The sequence below is a fragment of the Eurosta solidaginis genome, chromosome 1 (assembly GCF_040869045.1).
Source record: "Eurosta solidaginis isolate ZX-2024a chromosome 1, ASM4086904v1, whole genome shotgun sequence".
In the NCBI taxonomy this organism is placed as follows: domain Eukaryota; kingdom Metazoa; phylum Arthropoda; class Insecta; order Diptera; family Tephritidae; genus Eurosta; species Eurosta solidaginis.
Window position 1 is genome coordinate 220984916 of NC_090319.1, and position 22676 is coordinate 221007591.

General features: G+C 39.6%; 1 long non-coding RNA gene across 1 annotated transcript; it reads right to left on the minus strand.

The window, feature by feature from the left end:
• Positions 1-339: 339 nt before the first annotated feature.
• Positions 340-8433, minus strand: LOC137241283 (uncharacterized). Its single transcript, XR_010949955.1, has 5 exons — positions 8145-8433; positions 7576-7749; positions 7272-7503; positions 1988-2168; positions 340-1917 (listed from the first exon to the last, which is right to left on the minus strand). It is a non-coding gene; the product is annotated as an uncharacterized lncRNA (long non-coding RNA).
• Positions 8434-22676: the final 14243 nt, after the last annotated feature.

Genomic DNA, 22676 nt, shown 5'->3' on the forward strand with positions numbered 1-22676 from the left:
GTCGTGAAAAAGGTAACGCATGTGCTCTCTCAAAATAGTGTACGTGTGACTCTCTTTCTCGCTCTTACCTATTGTGTTTTCGACATTCCTTCTCGCTCGATGTTATTTACATTTTTAAGTTACTTCATCAGTTATGTTTTCGTTATCGCTAACCAAAACATATGCAACAACAACAACACGGGTAACTGGTCTATCGGTTACCCGTATCGGTTACCTTCTGTCAAATCGCTTTTTCTATGAATGAAACGCGTCCTTTATGTTCAGATAATATTTAATTATAAATTATTCATATATACAATGTTTTTTTAGAATTTAAATTATTGCCTCATTACTCTAGCGAACTTTACATATGTAAATTTTTATATTTATAAACTATATAAATACATTAACGTCTATTCATAGTCGTGCCCTTTCCGAAACCTTGTTTTGAAGTTCTTATTTTTCCTGCGCTGGTAGTGTTGCTCATCAGTTTGCAGTCATATTAGTTTGGTAGGTATAGTAACATCAGACGTAGGGAAATTAGGAAGCATGTCAGGAGTATCACCAGAATCCAAAGAAGCATGGTGATTCATTTCGTCACCTCCGTTTTCTTCCATATCCGGATTCATTCCATACTAGTAATTATAAATATCTTGTAGATGCCACATAGGTGTAACCATACCCTCAAGATATTTCCGTTCAAATCTTGTGGTGTCCACGTAAACTTGTATTTGTTCTAAATTATTCACCACATTCTAAACATAGAAAAGATGTATTAAGTGTTTGCGTAAATACCATTGTGATTACAATATGGACAAACATTCAATTCTAAACTTTTCGTTGTTACATCAATTGTTTCAGCGTGTTGTACACGTAAATAAAAATTCATACTTGAATGTATTTTCGTCTTCCAATCGCATAATTTACATTTTAAATAATGACTATTAGGCATATGAGAAATCTCATGGTCCAATAATTTGTTGAAGCTTGGTGTAGCTGCTTGAATATCACAAAATTTACATTTTGCACCACGTTCGTCATATTTAAATTGTAAATGTTCTGGTTTCTCTACACGATGCATAAAGTTTAGATGCTTTTTCCAACAATGTGCTGAATTTAATTGAAATACATACATTGGGCATTGTCTCATGATAAATTTTCCATAAATATACTGAGCCTCTTTATGTAGGCTCTTTTCTTAACATCTAATTCTGGTCGTACCGGATATGACAGTTTTGCTTCAGGTTATAATCCACACTCATACTATTTTCAGATTCTGTTTCATAATTTTCATCATTTTCAACATTGGACTTTGCATCAACATCATTATCATCATCGTCATTTTTTGATAACTCTGTTTTAAGCTTCATATTTATCAAAGGTTCATCTTCCTTAGTATTAGAATTAGAAACATTGTCATCTTCGGTTAAGTTTTTATCAAGTTTAGCTTTTTTCCTAGGTTTAAATTCTTTACTATCCGTACTAGAATTAATACCATCATCAACATTTTTCGTGGTCTGTTTGAGTTTTTAAATTTGCCAATGGTTCGCCTTTATCAGTATTAGAATCAGAATGGCCTTGGCCATCTTCACCGTGTTGCAAAGTAGGCGACACGTGTTGGTGTTGATGTTTGCGCATATTGCGGATATGTTGGTGGTTCACTAGTCATTAATTGTTTAGAAGTTTCAACTTGTTGCGTTTGTTGTTGTTGTTGCTGGCTGATGATGTGGTGTTAACGTTTGTTGTACAATTTATTCGGGTGATTGCACATATTGTTGGTGTGTTAGAGTGCTGGAAAACCTTCCGATATTGAAAGTCCTTGATTAGTGTAATCCCCACGTAGTGAACTACTCCTGTGACCGCGTCCGCGGTAACTATTACATCTGAAGGCGCTTAAGTTACAGGCATATCTGACATCGCTTATATAACAGGTTGACTCTAAAGTAAAAACCAAAACAAAATATTAGAATCAGTGTTTATGAATAACATATTTAAAATAAGCTCTTACAACAACGTGATCGGTGGCTACATCCCCGTGAAAGTAGTGTGGTGTTCCTCCTTGTATAAACGTAGATACTGGATGTGCTCAACCGTGCAGTTTTCTTCTAATTTGAGCAAATGTATGTTCTTACAGCCACAGCTGGAATATTTGGGATATTTCTATCCTCACATCGTCAAAATCAAATTACCTAGAATGAAAAAGAAACTCATATCAGTAAGAATAGATTAAAAGTTTTTAATATAAGCCGAAAAGTGTTCCATAAATAGGGCTCCACACATAGCTCTTTTCCAAAGGCACAAGAGAAATTTCAGATAACTAGAATCAGGACCTGGTAAAGTAACTTCAAAGGCGATTTAGTCGCCACTACTTCGTATGCGCATTTCTCTACGCTCCCTTTCGGCATGCATCATCAATTTCGTCATTACTATAAAGGCCATCTTGCTCACAGCAATCCAACAATCTATTTGTCCGCAAATTCATGGAACTAAATTCCTAATGGAAGGTTCCTCTCCAAAAACTCTGTTTATAGACAGTCTTTCGCCGTGAAAACGAGGGCAGTGAAATATTACATGTTCTGCGCCGTCCAATTCGGACGGACAGCTTGGACAGAAAGGACCCTCCTCTATCCCACGCTTATGTAGATATTCCTTCAAGCCACCGTGCCCGCTCAATATCTGTGTGAGATGGTGATTTAGTTTGCCGTGTTTTCGCTCGTACCATTCCGCTATATTCCGGACTAGCATGAAGGTTCAGCGCTCTTTTCTCGAATCTTCCCGCCGTTCTTGCCACCTAACTATTGTTCGTGACCTTGCGCTTTTCTTAGCATCTTCAGATGGTCGGCTGAATCCAATGCCATACAGATCGGCCATTTCACCTGAGAGTAGATCTACTGGGATTTTCCTGGATAAAACATGGATCGCGTCGTCGGAACAGCACATGCTATTCGTATAGCAGTAATGCGGTAGGCTGCTAGTATATCTTTTTGGTGGACCATTTTAGATCTGTGAGCAGTACGGTGCTGCATATAATATTATAGAGCTGGTTACGTTGGATAATCGCTGACGGGTAGCTTCGCTTGGGCCGCCGATGTTGGGCATTATTCGCGTTAGGGTTCCACTAACTCTAGAAACTTTGTCCCCCACCGCCCTGAAGTGCCCCGTAAAAGTTAGTTTTGAGTCAATGATTACTCCTAGATATTTCAAGGAGGGCTTTGAATTTATTTGAAAATCTCCTATGGTTAGGACCAACTCATCCACAGTCCGCTTTGAGCTCATCAGAACCACTTCTGTCTTATAGCTAGCCATCTCCAGCCCCGTGTTCGTCAACCATTCCTCTATTCTTCCCATGGCGTCATTACATAATGCTTGGAGCAGATCAAGTTTCTTGGCCACTGCTACTACGACAATATCATCTGCATAGCCGACAATTTCCGTGCCTCCGGGAAGGTGGTTTTGTAGCACCCCGCCATACACCGCATTCCAAAGAGTTGGACCTAGAACAGATCCCTATCTAATCTATCTATCTATCAAATTATTCGGAGCAGGTACAGAACTTGTCTTGGGACACCCAAAGTGCACCCACGCTTCTCATGGCTCCAGCGGGTTAGCGGCTTCCTAGAACTTAAGCCACTTGCTGCTTCTAGATCTGACATCTGTCAGCTGGAGTTTTAGCCCGGCAAGCGCAGGGCACGAGCACAGAATGAAATCGATCGTTTCCTCCTCCAACTCGCACTTCCTACATCTGCTATCACTGACCAAGCCTAATTTAAAGGCATGTGACGCCAGAAGGCAGTGTCCAGTAAGAATACCCGTCATGAGTCTAGTCTACAGTTTAATGATAATAAAAATATAAGAATCAGTGTTTATGAATAACATATTTTAATTAATCTCTTACAACAACCTGATCGGTGGCTACATCGCCATGTAGGTAGTGTGGTGTTCCACCTTGTATAAACGTAGGTACTGTATGTGCTCAACCGTGCAAATTGACATTAGCAGTAACATTATTTACATAAACATAGCTTGGTATTTGTGCAGGCCTCAATATAGCATACATTGGTCCAGTTCGGTGTGCACCAGCCACTGGTACAAACACTTTTGAATGCATAGCTTTCATATAGGATGGATTTCCAGCAGTGCTCCGGTTGTGCCAATATGTAATGGGCTGCTCCGTCTCTTGGTACGGCTGTATAGGTATAGGCGGGTGCAATGTATTACTAGGCTCAAGATCGGAAGGTACATAGATGGCTCGAACACGCCAGAGGGGATTGGAGCCAGAGTTTTCGGACCCAGAACCAAAATATCAGTAACTCTAAAAGCACATCCGAGCATTTTCGAGCGGAAGTATTCGCCATAAGTTAGTGCGCTAAGCTGAACCTTCAACGCTGATACCCCAAAGAAACAATTGCCATACTCAGTCAGGCAGTCAGGTTCCACTAAAGGCACTTGCGGCGTTCGAAATAAAGTCAGCACTTGTCCTTCAGTGCGTAGAAAAGCTGAATCAATTAGGAGCACACAACGTAGTACTGTTGGCCTGGGTCCTAGGCCACAGGGGAGTGGAGGGCAATGAGCAGGCGGACTCTATGTTTAATTTGTTGCGTCTCTCACACAAATTGTCAACCCCCCAGCAGATCCTTGCAGCGGGTCTGCGCCATACTCTCCTCTTCCGGGAAGGTATCGACCCCAATCCGGGTCCTTCTCCTGACCCCAGTACTGAGAAATGGGTTTGCTGCGTTTGCCGGAAAAGAATCTTTTTAGGACGGTCATATATATAAGGGCCTGAAATATTTCAATGAACTTCCTAATCACATAAAAATTAGTAATAACTTCAATACTTTTAAAAAAAGTTTATTGGAGCATTGTAAAACCCTTCCAATAAGATAGTTTTTTTTCTTTTATTTTTTTACATGATATACCGATACTGGAGCGCGAAAAGGGAATGGTAATAATGGTAGCAGCAAAATACAATGCATCCGGACCTAAGGAAAAGAAAATCGGTCGCCACCTGTAACTCCAGACAGTTCCAACAACAAATTTCGCTGGAATTCGGTATTTCCAGCTGGTATTTACTGTTGCTGATCGGAATCATTCGCATTCCGACAGCATAAATATAACAATAAAATTATATAATGTGTAACAAAAATAACGAAAATAAGGCCAAATAAAAGTTGGAGCAAGGGGGATTGGAAACACGTCCTTTTCAACCTCCCATTATATGTTGAGCTGTGCTAATCGGAATCTTCATGCATTCCGACAGCGTCTTTACTAAACAAAGTTGAGGGGTGATTGGATACACTTATTTTCAATTTCCAATATCCAAAGACATGTTTAGCTGCATTGATCGGAGACTAATACATTCCGAAAGCTTAAAATACACATATAATTGAAAAATATAAGTTCCAAATTTTGTTGCCTTAAGCTGGGAGCACTGGAGGATTGGAAACGCGTCCTTTCCAACCTTCCTTTAATGAGTGGCTCCCAGACTCGTCCCTCTGTCACGCTAGTAAATATGCTGAACGGAATCACATGGCATTCCAACAGCATATTCAATAGAAATAAGTGATTATAACAATGAATTGTACTTAGTAGTTTAAGTTTTGGGCCTAAACAGCCGTAATAATAAATAAATTAAATTAAAAAAATAAATACTCTTGTCAGTGTTTCACGTGCAAGGGATGGTTGCATCGGACAGGTTGCTCTGGGCTAGATTCCAAAATCCAGCGTCCTCGTAACTTTTATAAATCTTTTGTGGCTCTTGTTGTTCACGGCCTCATTACATTATGAGGAAATACGGCACCTGAGAACACAGCCGTATGAAGCTAAAAAACACAAGCATGTCTTCAGTGAACTCCACAAACAGGCGTCGGACCTGTATGCCGGTGATTCCTGTACTCAAAGAACAAAACTAGCAGAGGAGGAACGCACTCTCCCTAGGGAAACGAGAGTAGTCACTCTAGCCCAACTTCGAGCTGGATAACGTAACAGGTTAAACTCTTACCTATCCAGAATCAACCCCGACATACAAAACATTGTCCTGCTTGTAATGTGTCCCCACATGTCACCAACCATCTCTTTAACTGTATTGTGCAACCAACGCCTCTAACACTCCTCTCATTATGGCCCACCCCTGTTGAAACAGAAAGTTTCTTTGGACTCCCGTTAGAGGACATTGATGACAATTTGTGATCGGTCGCACCTATTGGATGGGGCGTAGCACTGCTACTACAACAACAACAGTCGGACAACACGGAAAGAGAGGCAGCAACTGCATGACTCATCGATCTCGAGCCGTTCCTTCCAGTTGGCCCACAGGGGCATTTATTAGCAGAAGGGAGGGAAAAGAGAGAACACTGGCGCAATATGCCAGGCCTGAGTGAATCTAAGTTACTGTTAGGGGGTTACAGCACAACTCGATATAGGGCATTAATAGGCCTCTCAAAAAGATAACCTAAGAACCCCAACGGCTATTCTTACAAGACACTGTAGACTGAACAGTCACATGCAAAAGCTGGGTATAGTATCGAACAACACATACCGATTTTGTGATGGATCAGCAGACGGTGGACCATATCCTTCTAGATTGCGGCGCAATTTCAAGACGTAGGGCTAAGTTTATGGGCTCACCATGGCCAGAGCATTCCCACATTTAATCCCTCAAGCAAAGAACACTGCTGGGGTTCATCAAGGAAGTCGGCTAGGATGAGGTGCTGTGAAGGAGATGTGCAAGTCACTGTCCAATCCTCAATAAATGATCTATCTATCTACAATCCGGTAACAAGCACCTTTGTGGTACTAGCCCCTCCATCTCGGGAACTATTGATATGACTACATTAAACCTTCTAGGGATTGAATATTAATAATGCCGGCAATGCGAAAGTCTGCTAAAATGCACCATTCTCCATGGAATGCTCGATATATAACTTTCCACGTTTTGAAACAGTGATGAAAAGAGCAAAATTTACAATAATTTTAACTGGCTGTGGGTAGTAAGGTGTTGATGTCCTCTCTTAACGCAATGTAATGACAACTGCGATGTAGGGAAAATGACAAAAATCTTGCAAATCTACTGATAATAATTCATTTTTCCTCCCCTTCTATGCAGTTCTATGCATACATACATATGTATTTTTCTCTCCAAATGCTAATTAAAAAAATTAATTGGTTTTCACATGAACTTCGAACTCTGTCGTATTTGCATGCTTCAGTTGATTATCAACAAAAGCATGACAAATTATCACTAAAAAATTCATACATGTTGCTTATATATTTAATATGGTAGCCAATTTACTTACCCTTTCTGGTGCGATGATTCCTGGACAATCGGGCCTGACTAGACGCGATTTTTTTTTGCCTTAAGAGAGCGTGCTTAACGCGAACCCTATCATGTTATGGCACAACTTTGGTGATGCAAAAAATCAAAGACATTTCTGCTTCTAATGCTTCTAGGATAGCAGCAGCAGCTCCCGGTGGCACCACATAAATAACAGTTGCAGGCCGATCAGTTGCCTTTTTTGCTCCGGCTACCTATTCAATTTTAATTCACATTACATTATCTACTATTGCAATTTTTAATCACTACAAATCAATATAAATTACCGAAGCAAATACTGCCAAACCAAGATGCGTAGTTCCACCCTTTTTTAGGGAAATATATCCAACCAGTTTGGTACCGTATTCCAAAGCATGTTGCTTGTAAAGTACCTTGTTTTTGTAGATATCCTTTGATTTTGGCATATTCTGAGCTGAATCGCAACCCGGCGGAGATGCTATCTATTAGAATAATATAACATTTTTTTTATTATTTAAAAATGCACATACGTATGAATGAAAATCAGAAAGTAAATAATGTTGCTGTTGTTGTAGCGATAAGGACACTCCCCGTTATCGACTTTGGTGGTCCTTTGCCGGATGCAGATCGGGTACGTTCCGGGAACCATTAAGGTACTAGCCCGACCATATCGGGAGCGATTTAGTTGACATAAAACCTTGTAGGCCATCCCGTCGATTCTATACAACTTAATATGGTAACGATTTAAAAGACGGTGCACCACCCAATTTTTATCAAAAATTATCAAACGTGGAATCAAAAGGCGCGCCTCGAGCTCCGTTTTTATTATTATTTGATATTTTTAAATTAGATGGTGTACCGTCTTGTAAAACTTTACCCTTAATATTATTTTGGGCGAAGGCCGCCAACGCAAAAAGATGGTCTCTGCAGCAATATTCTTAATTTCCGTCACATGTCACAACTCAAATTAACTTAATGTTATTTTGGGCGAAGGTCGCCAACGCAAAAAGGTGTTCTCTGCAACAAAATTTTTAATTTCCGTCACATGTCACAACTAAAAGCACAAGATATTTTTCGTTGTAAACAATTTATATTTTTTTTGCGTTTCAATGTTTTCCGGAATAATTAATGAACTGTCATTTCGATGACAGCATGAAACGTCGATGTGTTAGTGGAGAGCGAAAAAAGCTTTGACTGTGTGGGTGAACTGGTTACCTCCGTCTTGTAGGGTTGTTACCATATTTGGATTCTGGAGGTGGGCCTGTTGTATCGACAATTACTATGTCAAATGTATGTTTGTTTAATGGTGTGTTAAGTTTATACTTATATTTAAGAATTTATGAGCTTAAACCCTGCTTATAATAATTGAATTTCAATTATTATGTTTTCTAAGAGAAACTGAAAAGAAAGAAACATTTACTGGCATATTGCGATGGACCCATTTCGAAAACCGCCAACGTAATCATCATCAGGCAATTTTGTAATATTATCAAAGGTTTCACCGGGATTCGAACCGTGAATCACATGGTGAAACTGCAGTAGCCTTTAACCACTAGGCCATCCTGCTGGTATTTGTTTCCATGCTTAATTCAGTTTTTCTCATTTTTACACTAACAACAAGACATTTTGTCTCTATATTAATTTGTGTGCCATGTAGATTTGTTTTTGTAAAGTCCTTCTTCGTTGCGAATGAGAAGCTTTGTAAACTCGGGCTCAGTTGTACATATTTATGTATGTTTGTTTAATGGTGTTGTAACTTAGCGTTACAATAGTATGACCCCCACTGTAACCCTTTTTCTCCTACGCCTGAGACCCACACTCTAACCCGTTTTCACCTACGCCTGAGAGTATACATACATAGTACATTAACAGGTAGCCAACAGCAGCAGCTACATACCAATGCATGCGAATAGCTTTGGCGATAACAATAATATGCACACAGTACGCCAACTCACAGTAAATGGCAAACTGAAGTACCCAATTAGCGGTTCATTTCTCACTCGCATCATAGCAGAAGCAGTATAAAAGAGAATGAATTCCTCCTGACTAGCTAAGTTGAAGGGGTGCTGCCTTGGCACTGGTCACCCTTTGCTTGCGGGGACAACGGCTGGTCGCCTTTATGGTTTTCTCGCCCGTGTCTCAGCTAAGTAAGGGGGGCTCGCCGCCTTACGGCTACCCCGCCCCTTCCTCTCAGCTAAGGCTCCAGCCGACCCGGTTCTACAGCTACGTAGCGTGGTGCCTTCGGGCCCAGTTTCTCCTCGCAGCCTACGAACCGGCAAGGACAGAGCTGGTGCACCGCCCCCCGGCACCTTACCTTAGTGTGCGACCACGGGGTGAGCGATGTCCAGCGAACAAGCCAATCCCACTTCCAGAGGGAAAGGGGGTGCCGCCACGGCACTGGTCACCCCTTGCTTGCGGGGATAACGGGTTGTCGCCTTTATGGTTTTCTCGCCCGTGTCGCAGCAAAGTAAGGCCGGCTCGCCGCCGTTCGGCCAACAGATCCCTTCCCCTTAGTCCTGGTTCAGGCAGTAGAGCAACTCGTCGGCTAAAGGGGCTACCGCTGTGCCGTCAAGGCGCACTTCCCCTCAGCCCACGGATCGACCTACAAAGTTCCGGCTAGTAAACCTCCGCGTCCAGCCCTGCCATCGTGCAAGCATGGAGGCGGTGGTGTCCAGCTAGCGAGCCAGCATTAAAATCGAGTGAGCCAACCACACCGCGAAGTGGAAAGGGGCGCTGTCAGGGAACGGGTCACCCCTGCTTGCGGGGACAACGGGTTGTCGCCTTTATAGTTTTCTCGTCCGTGTCCCAGCTAAGTGGGGGGCTCGCCGCCTTATGACCATCCGGCCCTTTTCCCCTCCGCCCCAGTTCCGGCCGTAGACCGGTCCAGCAGCTAAAGGGGCTACCGCTGTGCCGTAAGGTGCACTTCCCCTCAGCCCACGGATGGGCCTACGGAGTTCCGGCTGGTACAACTCCGCTTCCAGTCCTGCCATCGTGCGGGCATGGAGGCGGTGGTGTCCAGCTGGCGGACCGGCGCTAACCACAATTCTATTCATTCCTCGCAGGTCCCCCCGTCGCCGCCACTGGGACAGCGTCATCACGGGAAGCCGCCACCCGCAACCACCGCTACTGGTAACCCCCCGAAAAGGTAATCAAGTAGAACGTTTGCACCGCCACCTCGCCTTGGCCACGCCACTGGTACGCGCTCCGGCGCCCTGTTGTTGCCGTCGCTATCCCATCGCCGTTGCGCCGCTGCTCCAACGACCGTTGGCCGCCCGCTATCCTACCGCCATTGCGCCGCTGCTCCGACGACCGTCGGCCGCCTAATATCCTACCGCCGTTGCGCCACTGCTCCGACGACCCTTGGCCGCCTGCTATCCTACCGCCGTTGCGCCGCTGCTACGACGACCGTCAGTCGCTGCTGCCTCACCACCGTCCAACCAGCTCGCTGGTACCGTCACTGTGTCCATACCACTACATCCATCCATCCGCTAATACTATCCGCCGTCCATCCGCCGTGCTAATCCCGCCACTGTATACCGCTGTACCAATCTGTCCGCTAATACTATCCGCCGTTTAACCGCCGTACCGACCCCTCTGCTATTACAACGACCGTTAGCCGCCGCTCGCCTCCCTCCCCCGCCATCTTTGCACGGAAAGCTGCTGCCCTCAGTACCCGTCAAGCCCTGTGTGTGTGCGTGTATTCGTCAATAACACATAACAACTGTGTTCTTATTAAGTGGGGGTTTGTGGGACCTCTACTTGGCCCTGGATTGAGTGTGTGCTACCTCAGCCTTCGACAAAACCCACCTCATAGTGTGTTCAGTTTATACTTATATTTAAGAATCCATGAGCTTAACACCTCCTTATAATAATTGAATTTCAATTATTATGTTTTCTAATAGAAACTGAAAAGAAAGAAACATTAACTGGCATATTGCGATGGACCCATTTCGAAAACCGTCAATGTAATCATCATCAGGCAATTTTGTAATGTTATCAAAGGTTTCACAGGGATTCGAACCGTGAATCACATGGTGAAACTGAAGTAGCCTATAACAACTAGGCCATCCTGCTGGTATTTGTTTTCATGCTTAATCCAGTTTTTCTCATTTCTACACTAACAACACAATTGAGACATTTTGTCTCTATATTAATTTCTGTGCCGTGTAGATTTGTTTTTGTAAAGTTCTTCTTCGTTGCGAATGAGAAGCTTTGTAACCTCGGGCTCAGTTGTACATATTGATGTATGTTTGTTTAATGGTGTGTTCAATTTATACTTATATTTAAGAATTTATGAGCTTAACACCTGCTTATAATAATTGAATTTCAATTATCATGTTTTCTAAGAGAAACTGAAAATAAAGAAACATTTACTGGCATATTGCGATGGACCCATTTCGAAAACCGCCAACGTAATCATCATCAGGCAATTTTGTAATGTTATCAAAGATTTCACCGGGATTCGAACCGTGAATCACATGGTGAAACTGCAGTAGCCTTTAACCACTAGGCCATCTTGCTGGTATTTGTTTTCATGCTTAATTCAGTTTTTCTCATTTCTACACTAACAACACAATTGAGACATTTTGTCTCTATATTAATTTGTGTGCCATGTAGATTTGTTTTTGTAAAGTTCTTCTTCGTTACGAATGAGAAGTTTTGTAAACTCGGGCTCAGTTGTACATATTTATGTATGTTTGTTTAATGGTGTGTTCAGTTTATACTTATATTTAAGAATTCGTGAGCTTAACACCTGCTTTTAATAATTGAATTTAAATTGAAACTGAAAAGAAAGAAACATTTACTGGCATATTATATTTAAAAGTTATTATATTATATTATTTTTGTCATGTAAGTTTTGTCAATTCAGAGAATAATTCGTTTTTGTATTCCGTTCCCAAATTGGATCTAATGGCACATAGCACATGCGATAGTTTTTGCTGATTTATCTGGTACGGCTGCCTTTACCAGTTATTTAGAAAAGTCACAAATTAAAGTAGTTACGTTCCAATTAGGCGTGAACCAGATACGGATGGAAATTTAACATGCAAATGCAACAACAACGCTGTGATCCTGATATTTATCTGGGTCAAGTCCTGATCCGTTTAGCAGTTCGGTTCGTTTTGTTTTCTGTAGTAGATTTTCTGACAGCTAACCACTTTTGAGTTGGTAGCACTGAAACAAATATGTCTACATATGAATATACATAAAAGATTTCGCCATATTTAAAAGCAAAAACACGGAAAAGTAAACAATTTAAAGAAAATGTAAAGAAAATAGTTTGTTTTCTTGCGAAACTATTTAACATGCAAATGCAACAACAACGTTGTGATCCTGATATTTATCTGGTTCAATTCCTGATCCGTATAGCAGTTCTGTTCGTTTTGTTTTCTGTAGTAGATTTTTCGACAGGTAACCACTTTTGTGTTGGTAGCACTGAAATAAATATGTGTACTTTTATGTATACATAAAATATTTCGCCATATTTAAAAGCAAAAACACGGAAAAGTAAACAATTTAAAGCAAATGTAAAGAAAATAGTTTGTTTACGTGCGACACTATTTAAATTTTACTAAATTAATTTCATTTTAGGGGAAAATGAATGTGGACCATGGAACAGAATAGGGCGTTTCGATGTAAGACGCGATAACCTCCGAAGAGATCTAAGGCCGAGCTTCTCTTCCAATTTGCGTCGCGCTCCTCTTGATTTCCCTACAAATTGGCCGGACGGGACCTACATGTTTTATGCCGACTCCGAACGGCATCTGCAAGGCAGATGAGTTTTCGCTGAGAGCTTTTCATGGCAGAAATACACTCGGAGCGATTGCCAAACACTGCCGAGGGGCGACTCCGCTTAGAAAAATTTTCTTCTAATTGAAAAACCTTATTTCTAAAATTTTGATGTTCCTTTGCCCGGGGTGTGAACCCAGGGCATACGGTGTGGTAGGCGGAGCACGCTACCATCACACCACGGTGGCCGCTAAGTGCATATGTAGTGAGAAAATATGAATTTCTGCATGCACGCAAGAGGAAATTTGGAATGCAGAATGTGCTGCTGGATTTGGAGAGTCAAGGTGTTTTGGTAAGTTTAAAATATGGTTCAATTTAATAAAAAAAATTTGTCCTATTTTTACAGAGCCAACCCACAACTTTCGACATGCTCGTATCCAAATTTAAAAATCTGGTGAGGGCGTATAAGCAGAGCAGTGACAACAATAGAAGAACCGGAGCTACTCCTTGCAATGCGCCATATTCGGATATTTGGAGATAGTCCTGTAATTTCCAACAAGCACTCAATTAATTTGTTTGGAAAACCTTTAAGCCATAATGAAACACACGCCGACGAGCACCAAAAACTCAGCACGTCACAAAGCTGAAGGTTTGATTCCAGCAGTTCGCAGCCAAAACCAAACAATTCGCAAACTAAGCCAAGCACTAAAAATTTAAAGCAAAAAATGTTGGCCATGAAGTTACAATATAAAAAGAAAGCTGCTGATGAAAAACTGAAACTGCTGGAAAACTATACCAGGAAGAAGCTGGAGGAAATGGAACAGGCGCAGCAGCTTGAACAGAAACGCCATGAAGAGAAAATGGCTATGTTGAAAGCTTTCATGGATTCGAGAAAGATGTAACCGTGTTTACGGTGAATGTATTTTTCTGTGTGATATTTTTTTTTTATAGAAAAATGATTTTTTTAGTTAACATATTAATATGTGATATTTTATCTATAGATGGTGAAGGCATTTATAAGAATAATTGAAGGTTTTGTTTTACTAGCTAGAATGTAAATATGTGATATATTATATGTATATAGTGTAGGTACTTATAAGAATAATTGAAGTCTCGTTTTTGTTGTCTTGTGTAAATAGAATAGTTTTAAGAAATTTTTAATCTAAGTTATTTTGTGTATATCGAATACTTTTACGAAACTTTGAATTCTGAGATATTTTTTTATTTGATGCAAACCGAGGAGAATTTTTTTTTTTGGATTTTAAATAACCTTAGTAAAACCATATTTACGTTGAATTTTGAACACTGTAAATATGTACTATTTTTATTAAAGCTTTGCGCCACAATCAAAAGCTTTATTTGTCGTGAAATATTTAAATAAAAACAAAGGATTTATTTATTGTACCATATAAAATTTTATTCTCATTATTTTCTTATATGGATTAAGATTTTCAACAAAACAGCTGGTTTATGAAGCAAGAGAAATGCTAGGGTAAATGGTAATGGTAAATTTCACTTATAGGGAAAAATTAATGTGGACCGTGGAAGAGACTAGAGCGTTTCTAAGTGCAAATATAGCGAGAAAAGACGAATTTCTGCATGCACGCAAGAGGAAATTTCGAATGCAGAATGTGCTGCTGGATTTCGAGAGGCAAGTTGTTTTGGTAAATTTAAAATATATTTCAGTTTAATAAAAACATTTTATTTTGTCATATTTTTAGAGACCCAACCCACAACTGTCGACATGCTCGTATCCAAATTTAAAAATCTGGTGAGGGCGTATAAGCAGAGCAGCGACAACAATAGAAGAACCGGCGCTACTCCTTGCAATGCGCCATATTCGGTTATTTGGAGATAGTCCTGTAATTTCCAACAAGTACTCAATTAATTTGTTTGGAAAGCTTTGAGCCATTATGAAACACACGCCGACGAGCACCAAAAACTCAGCACTTCAAAAAGCTCAAGTTCTGATTCCAGCAGTGTAGCGAACCTCTCCTCACGACGTTGTTCAAATAAGGAAAATTTACAAAGGTGCGATTGGACTGAGGCGAGGTGGCATATCTAGCTATGCTTCAGCTTAGCTCAGGGAAATTGGGGGTGGGGGTGCTTCAGCCTCACGCAACGAAGTCGCACAAAAAATATTTAAATATATGCCTATGGTAACAAAAGGGGTATTCCACGCGGAATTGCGCCAGCAAATTGACAGTGCAAAACAAACAAAAAAAAAACCAAGTGACTAGGGAAATGAACAAGGCAAGAAGGAACAACGAGGAACGTTACACCAATTGTCGTTTATGGGGAAGAAAAGCTGGAAGAACTCCCCATGTCTCTACCCACCCGACCTGTTAACCAAAAAAAAAATGTATGTTCGTCAGTTAACCCTCTTAATACTTACTTCATCTCATCCACCAATATTCCTACATTTCGTCAACGGCCAATAAAACCCTAGAATTCCATCTTTAGCAATTCACAATTTCTCATTTTATTCATAAGAAAATCTTTAACAAAATTTCCCTGCTTCCTTATTACTAGCATTTAATAGTTATCTATTCAAACAAAATACTTGGGATTCAATCAACTTTATCATCATGTTCAAAACAGATAGCCTATTAGTCTAAATATCCCTGAATGTATACGTCTTAACAAACAGAAATTCAATATAATTGTATTTGGCTTACTAGAATGTATTTAGAACGTAGGCTAAATATGAGGACGAAGTTGGTTAAGGTTACTACCATAATTATCCTTGTAGTATTTTCCTCAATACATATTTAGCTAACTTGGGTGTGCAAATTGTTGCAACCACGCGATTTTTAAATCGACCTACACATGCGATCAAATGCGCATATCAATTTAACGGTAATATCCTGGAGATCGTGGTTAAAACCCAAGGATTGAAAATTTTAGTTTAAGAGGCTAATGAAAATAATATCCTCTTGACTTACAAAAAAAAATTTTACATAAAACCTGTGCATACATATGTAAAATAGAATGTGAACGGATTTACTTACATGCTTACTCGGCTACACCATCGATACGACGTTGGTACCAGCGACGACGAGGATGCAAACGCGATAGGTTTATGCTGTAATCAAACTTGCGTGCAGTTGAAGAATCATAATCAATTAGAACCAGAGGTTCGATAGCTAAATAGGTAGACCCGAATTATGCCTGTGTACGTCACATACATACATGTGCATGCACAGCAAATGTTTTGCACACACCCTGATAACTAGAGATGTATGAGGATGCGCTTTATTGCGCCTGAAACTATATCTCGCGAATATCCAAGAAATTGATATAATTTTTACATATGAATTTATATATAAAATTTGAAACTCTTTATCACATTATGATTTATGCACTATTGCTTAACACAATTAATTGACCTTTTTGTATATCAATTTAGGTGTAAGAACCCAAAAATCATCGAAATCACCATAACAGAATGCTATAGCAAATAAACTTCTGCTCAATGAAACTAATCAAACTTTCAATTGTTAGTATATAATTACTAATAGCTATGTACGTCTTAATAAAATTGCACTGAAGCATTAATCATATTTATGTATATACTAGCAAGAAAAATACGCCTACGTTCCTAAGATAATCTATCAAATCAACATAAATGATATCCCTCCGGGGATATTATAGGTACTTAAAGTCCGATGTTTTGGTCATATCGCAAGTCTGCCTGTATCCATAGAAAAGCTGGCTATCCTTTACCCTCTCAGACTTGTTGATGAAATACCAATAAGTTTCATGTTAAACTCAAGGAGATTCTTATCGAAAATTGACGTTTTGATTAGCTGTTTAAAGGCGGTTGGATGTCAGCCCTTGTGGCTGCTTTAAATGCACGATCTCTATTCACAGTTTTTATTGGACATTTATGTTTCCATAATTTGGTGCATATGCCGTACATGAACGTATATGCATTTTGCAATTTCTAATCTATTGCTTCGTATTTCAAAAAGAAGTTGAGTTAGCTGTTGTTGCACTGCACTTTTTATTAAAGTTCGATTAAAGTTTTAATTATATTTATGGCCGGTCGATAAACTAAATATTAAGGTTTTTCTTTTATAGTCTGGTCAATTCCGCGGTAAAGGGCTACTGCCTACACTTCGCATTATCTATGTTTGTGTGAATGTGCAAGTTTATAATTTTATTGTATTTATCGTCGTCATACACTGTAGTAATTGCTTTTTGTTAGCGCATTTAATTAATTTTTTTTTTTACTTAGAAGTAAACCAATTAAATTGACAGATCACAGGCTATGATCTTAATAAGCAGTGCATCACACAGCAGAAAAAGCAAAAGCACACTTCCTTATCACTCGGGTTTTCTACCGCTTTATTCATAACCGGAGCGACTTTTAATTCTCGATGCTTATCAGGAACTGACTCTTGTTTTTCTAGTCAGCTTCAAATTAGGCTTCATTAATTGTCTAGCATCGATTTATTCTGTGCCAGGTAACCCCCCGAAAAGGTAATCAAGTAGAACGTTTGCACCGCCACCTCGCCTTGGCCACGCCACTGGTACGCGCTCCGGCGCCCTGTTGTTGCCGTCGCTATCCCACCGCCGTTGCGCCGCTGCTCCAACGACCGTTGGCCGCCCGCTATCCTACCGCCATTGCGCCGCTGCTCCGACGACCGTCGGCCGCCTAATATCCTACCGCCGTTGCGCCACTGCTCCGACGACCCTTGGCCGCCTGCTATCCTACCGCCGTTGCGCCGCTACTACGACGACCGTCAGTCGCTGCTGCCTCACCACCGTCCAACCAGCTCGCTGGTACCGTCACTGTGTCCATACCACTACATCCATCCATCCGCTAATACTATCCGCCGTCCATCCGCCGTGCTAATCCCGCCACTGTATACCGCTGTACCAATCTGTCCGCTAATACTATCCGCCGTTTAACCGCCGTACCGACCCCTCTGCTATTACAACGACCGTTAGCCGCCGCTCGCCTCCCTCCCCCGCCATCTTTGCACGGAAAGCTGCTGCCCTCAGTACCCGTCAAGCCGTGTGTGTGTGCGTGTATTCGTCAATAACACATAACAACTGTGTTCTTATTAAGTGGGGGTTTGTGGGACCTCTACTTGACCCTGGATTGACTGAGTGCTACCTCAGCCTTCGACAAAACCCACCTCATAGTGTGTTCAGTTTATACTTATATTTAAGAATCCATGAGCTTAACACCTCCTTATAATAATTGAATTTCAATTATTATGTTTTCTAATAGAAACTGAAAAGAAAGAAACATTAACTGGCATATTGCGATGGACCCATTTCGAAAACCGTCAATGTAATCATCATCAGGCAATTTTGTAATGTTATCAAAGGTTTCACAGGGATTCGAACCGTGAATCACATGGTGAAACTGAAGTAGCCTATAACAACTAGGCCATCCTGCTGGTATTTGTTTTCATGCTTAATTCAGTTTTTCTCATTTCTACACTAACAACACAATTGAGACATTTTGTCTCTATATTAATTTCTGTGCCGTGTAGATTTGTTTTTGTAAAGTTCTTCTTCGTTGCGAATGAGAAGCTTTGTAACCTCGGGCTCAGTTGTACATATTGATGTATGTTTGTTTAATGGTGTGTTCAATTTATACTTATATTTAAGAATTTATGAGCTTAACACCTGCTTATAATAATTGAATTTCAATTATCATGTTTTCTAAGAAAAACTGAAAATAAAGAAACATTTACTGGCATATTGCGATGGACCCATTTCGAAAACCGCCAACGTAATCATCATCAGGCAATTTTGTAATGTTATCAAAGATTTCACCGGGATTCGAACCGTGAATCACATGGTGAAACTGCAGTAGCCTTTAACCACTAGGCCATCCTGCTGGTATTTGTTTTCATGCTTAATTCAGTTTTTCTCATTTCTACACTAACAACACAATTGAGACATTTTGTCTCTATATTAATTTGTGTGCCATGTAGATTTGTTTTTGTAAAGTTCTTCTTCGTTACGAATGAGAAGTTTTGTAAACTCGGGCTCAGTTGTACATATTTATGTATGTTTGTTTAATGGTGTGTTCAGTTTATACTTATATTTAAGAATTCGTGAGCTTAACACCTGCTTTTAATAATTGAATTTAAATTGAAACTGAAAAGAAAGAAACATTTACTGGCATATTATATTTAAAAGTTATTATATTATATTATTTTTGTCATGTAAGTTTTGTCAATTCAGAGAATAATTCGTTTTTGTATTCCGTTCCCAAATTGGATCTAATGGCACATAGCACATGCGATAGTTTTTGCTGATTTATCTGGTACGGCTGCCTTTACCAGTTATTTAGAAAAGTCACAAATTAAAGTAGTTACGTTCCAATTAGGCGTGAACCAGATACGGATGGAAATTTAACATGCAAATGCAACAACAACGCTGTGATCCTGATATTTATCTGGGTCAAGTCCTGATCCGTTTAGCAGTTCGGTTCGTTTTGTTTTCTGTAGTAGATTTTCTGACAGCTAACCACTTTTGAGTTGGTAGCACTGAAATAAATATGTCTACATATGAATATACATAAAAGATTTCGCCATATTTAAAAGCAAAAATACGGAAAAGTAAACAATTTAAAGAAAATGTAAAGAAAATAGTTTGTTTTCTTGCGAAACTATTTAACATGCAAATGCAACAACAACGTTGTGATCCTGATATTTATCTGGTTCAATTCCTGATCCGTATAGCAGTTCTGTTCGTTTTGTTTTCTGTAGTAGATTTTTCGACAGGTAACCACTTTTGTGTTGGTAGCACTGAAATAAATATGTGTACTTTTATGTATACATAAAATATTTCGCCATATTTAAAAGCAAAAACACGGAAAAGTAAACAATTTAAAGCAAATGTAAAGAAAATAGTTTGTTTACGTGCGACACTATTTAAATTTTACTAAATTAATTTCATTTTAGGGGAAAATGAATGTGGACCATGGAACAGAATAGGGCGTTTCGATGTAAGACGCGATAACCTCCGAAGAGATCTAAGGCCGAGCTTCTCTTCCAATTTGCGTCGCGCTCCTCTTGATTTCCCTACAAATTGGCCGGACGGGACCTACATGTTTTATGCCGACTCCGAACGGCATCTGCAAGGCAGATGAGTTTTCACTGAGAGCTTTTCATGGCAGAAATACACTCGGAGCGATTGCCAAACACTGCCGAGGGGCGACTCCGCTTAGAAAAATTTTCTTCTAATTGAAAAACCTTATTTCTAAAATTTTGATGTTCCTTTGCCCGGGGTGTGAACCCAGGGCATACGGTGTGGTAGGCGGAGCACGCTACCATCACACCACGGTGGCCGCTAAGTGCATATGTAGTGAGAAAATATGAATTTCTGCATGCACGCAAGAGGAAATTTGGAATGCAGAATGTGCTGCTGGATTTGGAGAGTCAAGGTGTTTTGGTAAGTTTAAAATATGGTTCAATTTAATAAAAAAAATTTGTCCTATTTTTACAGAGCCAACCCACAACTGTCGACATGCTCGTATCCAAATTTAAAAATCTGGTGAGGGCGTATAAGCAGAGCAGTGACAACAATAGAAGAACCGGAGCTACTCCTTGCAATGCGCCATATTCGGATATTTGGAGATAGTCCTGTAATTTCCAACAAGCACTCAATTAATTTGTTTGGAAAACCTTTAAGCCATAATGAAACACACGCCGACGAGCACCAAAAACTCAGCACGTCACAAAGCTGAAGTTTTGATTCCAGCAGTTCGCAGCCAAAACCAAACAATTCGCAAACTAAGCCAAGCACTAAAAATTTAAAGCAAAAAATGTTGGCCATGAAGTTACAATATAAAAAGAAAGCTGCTGATGAAAAACTGAAACTGCTGGAAAACTATACCAGGAAGAAGCTGGAGGAAATGGAACAGGCGCAGCAGCTTGAACAGAAACGCCATGAAGAGAAAATGGCTATGTTGAAAGCTTTCATGGATTCGAGAAAGATGTAACCGTGTTTACGGTGAATGTATTTTTCTGTGTGATATTTTTTTTTTATAGAAAAATGATTTTTTTAGTTAACATATTAATATGTGATATTTTATCTATAGATGGTGAAGGCATTTATAAGAATAATTGAAGGTTTTGTTTTACTAGCTAGAATGTAAATATGTGATATATTATATGTATATAGTGTAGGTACTTATAAGAATAATTGAAGTCTCGTTTTTGTTGTCTTGTGTAAATAGAATAGTTTTAAGAAATTTTTAATCTAAGTTATTTTGTGTATATCGAATACTTTTACGAAACTTTGAATTCTGAGATATTTTTTTTATTTGATGCAAACCGAGGAGAATTTTTTTTTTGGATTTTAAATAACCTTAGTAAAACCATATTTACGTTGAATTTTGAACACTGTAAATATGTACTATTTTTATTAAAGCTTTGCGCCACAATCAAAAGCTTTATTTGTCGTGAAATATTTAAATAAAAACAAAGGATTTATTTATTGTACCATATAAAATTTTATTCTCATTATTTTCTTATATGGATTAAGATTTTCAACAAAACAGCTGGTTTATGAAGCAAGAGAAATGCTAGGGTAAATGGTAATGGTAAATTTCACTTATAGGGAAAAATTAATGTGGACCGTGGAAGAGACTAGAGCGTTTCTAAGTGCAAATATAGCGAGAAAAGACGAATTTCTACATGCACGCTCAGGGAAATTGGGGGTGGGGGTGCTTCAGCCTCACGCAACGAAGTCGCACAAAAAATATTTAAATATATGCCTATGGTAACAAAAGGGGTATTCCACGCGGAATTGCGCCAGCAAATTGACAGTGCAAAACAAACAAAAAAAAAACCAAGTGACTAGGGAAATGAACAAGACAAGAAGGAAGAACGAGGAACGTTACACCAATTGTCGTTTATGGGGAAGAAAAGCTGGAAGAACTCCCCATGTCTCTACCCACCCGACCTGTTAACCAAAAAAAAATGTATGTTCGTCAGTTAACCCTCTTAATACTTACTTCATCTCATCCACCAATATTCCTACATTTCGTCAACGGCCAATAAAACCCTAGAATTCCATCTTTAGCAATTCACAATTTCTCATTTTATTCATAAGAAAATCTTTAACAAAATTTCCCTGCTTCCTTATTACTAGCATTTAATGGTTATCTATTCAAACAAAATACTTGGGATTCAATCAACTTTATCATCATGTTCAAAACAGATAGCCTATTAGTCTAAATATCCCTGAATGTATACGTCTTAACAAACAGAAATTCAATATAATTGTATTTGGCTTACTAGAATGTATTTAGAACGTAGGCTAAATATGAGGACGAAGTTGGTTAAGGTTACTACCATAATTATCCTTGTAGTATTTTCCTCAATACATATTTAGCTAACTTGGGTGTGCAAATTGTTGCAACCACGCGATTTTTAAATCGACCTACACATGCGATCAAATGCGCATATCAATGTAACGGTAATATCCTGGAGATCGTGGTTAAAACCCAAGGATTGAAAATTTTAGTTTAAGAGGCTAATGAAAATAATATCCTCTTGACTTACAAAAAAAAATTTTACATAAAACCTGTGCATACATATGTAAAATAGAATGTGAACGGATTTACTTACATGCTTACTCGGCTACACCATCGATGCGACGTTGGTACCAGCGACGACGAGGATGCAAACGCGATAGGTTTATG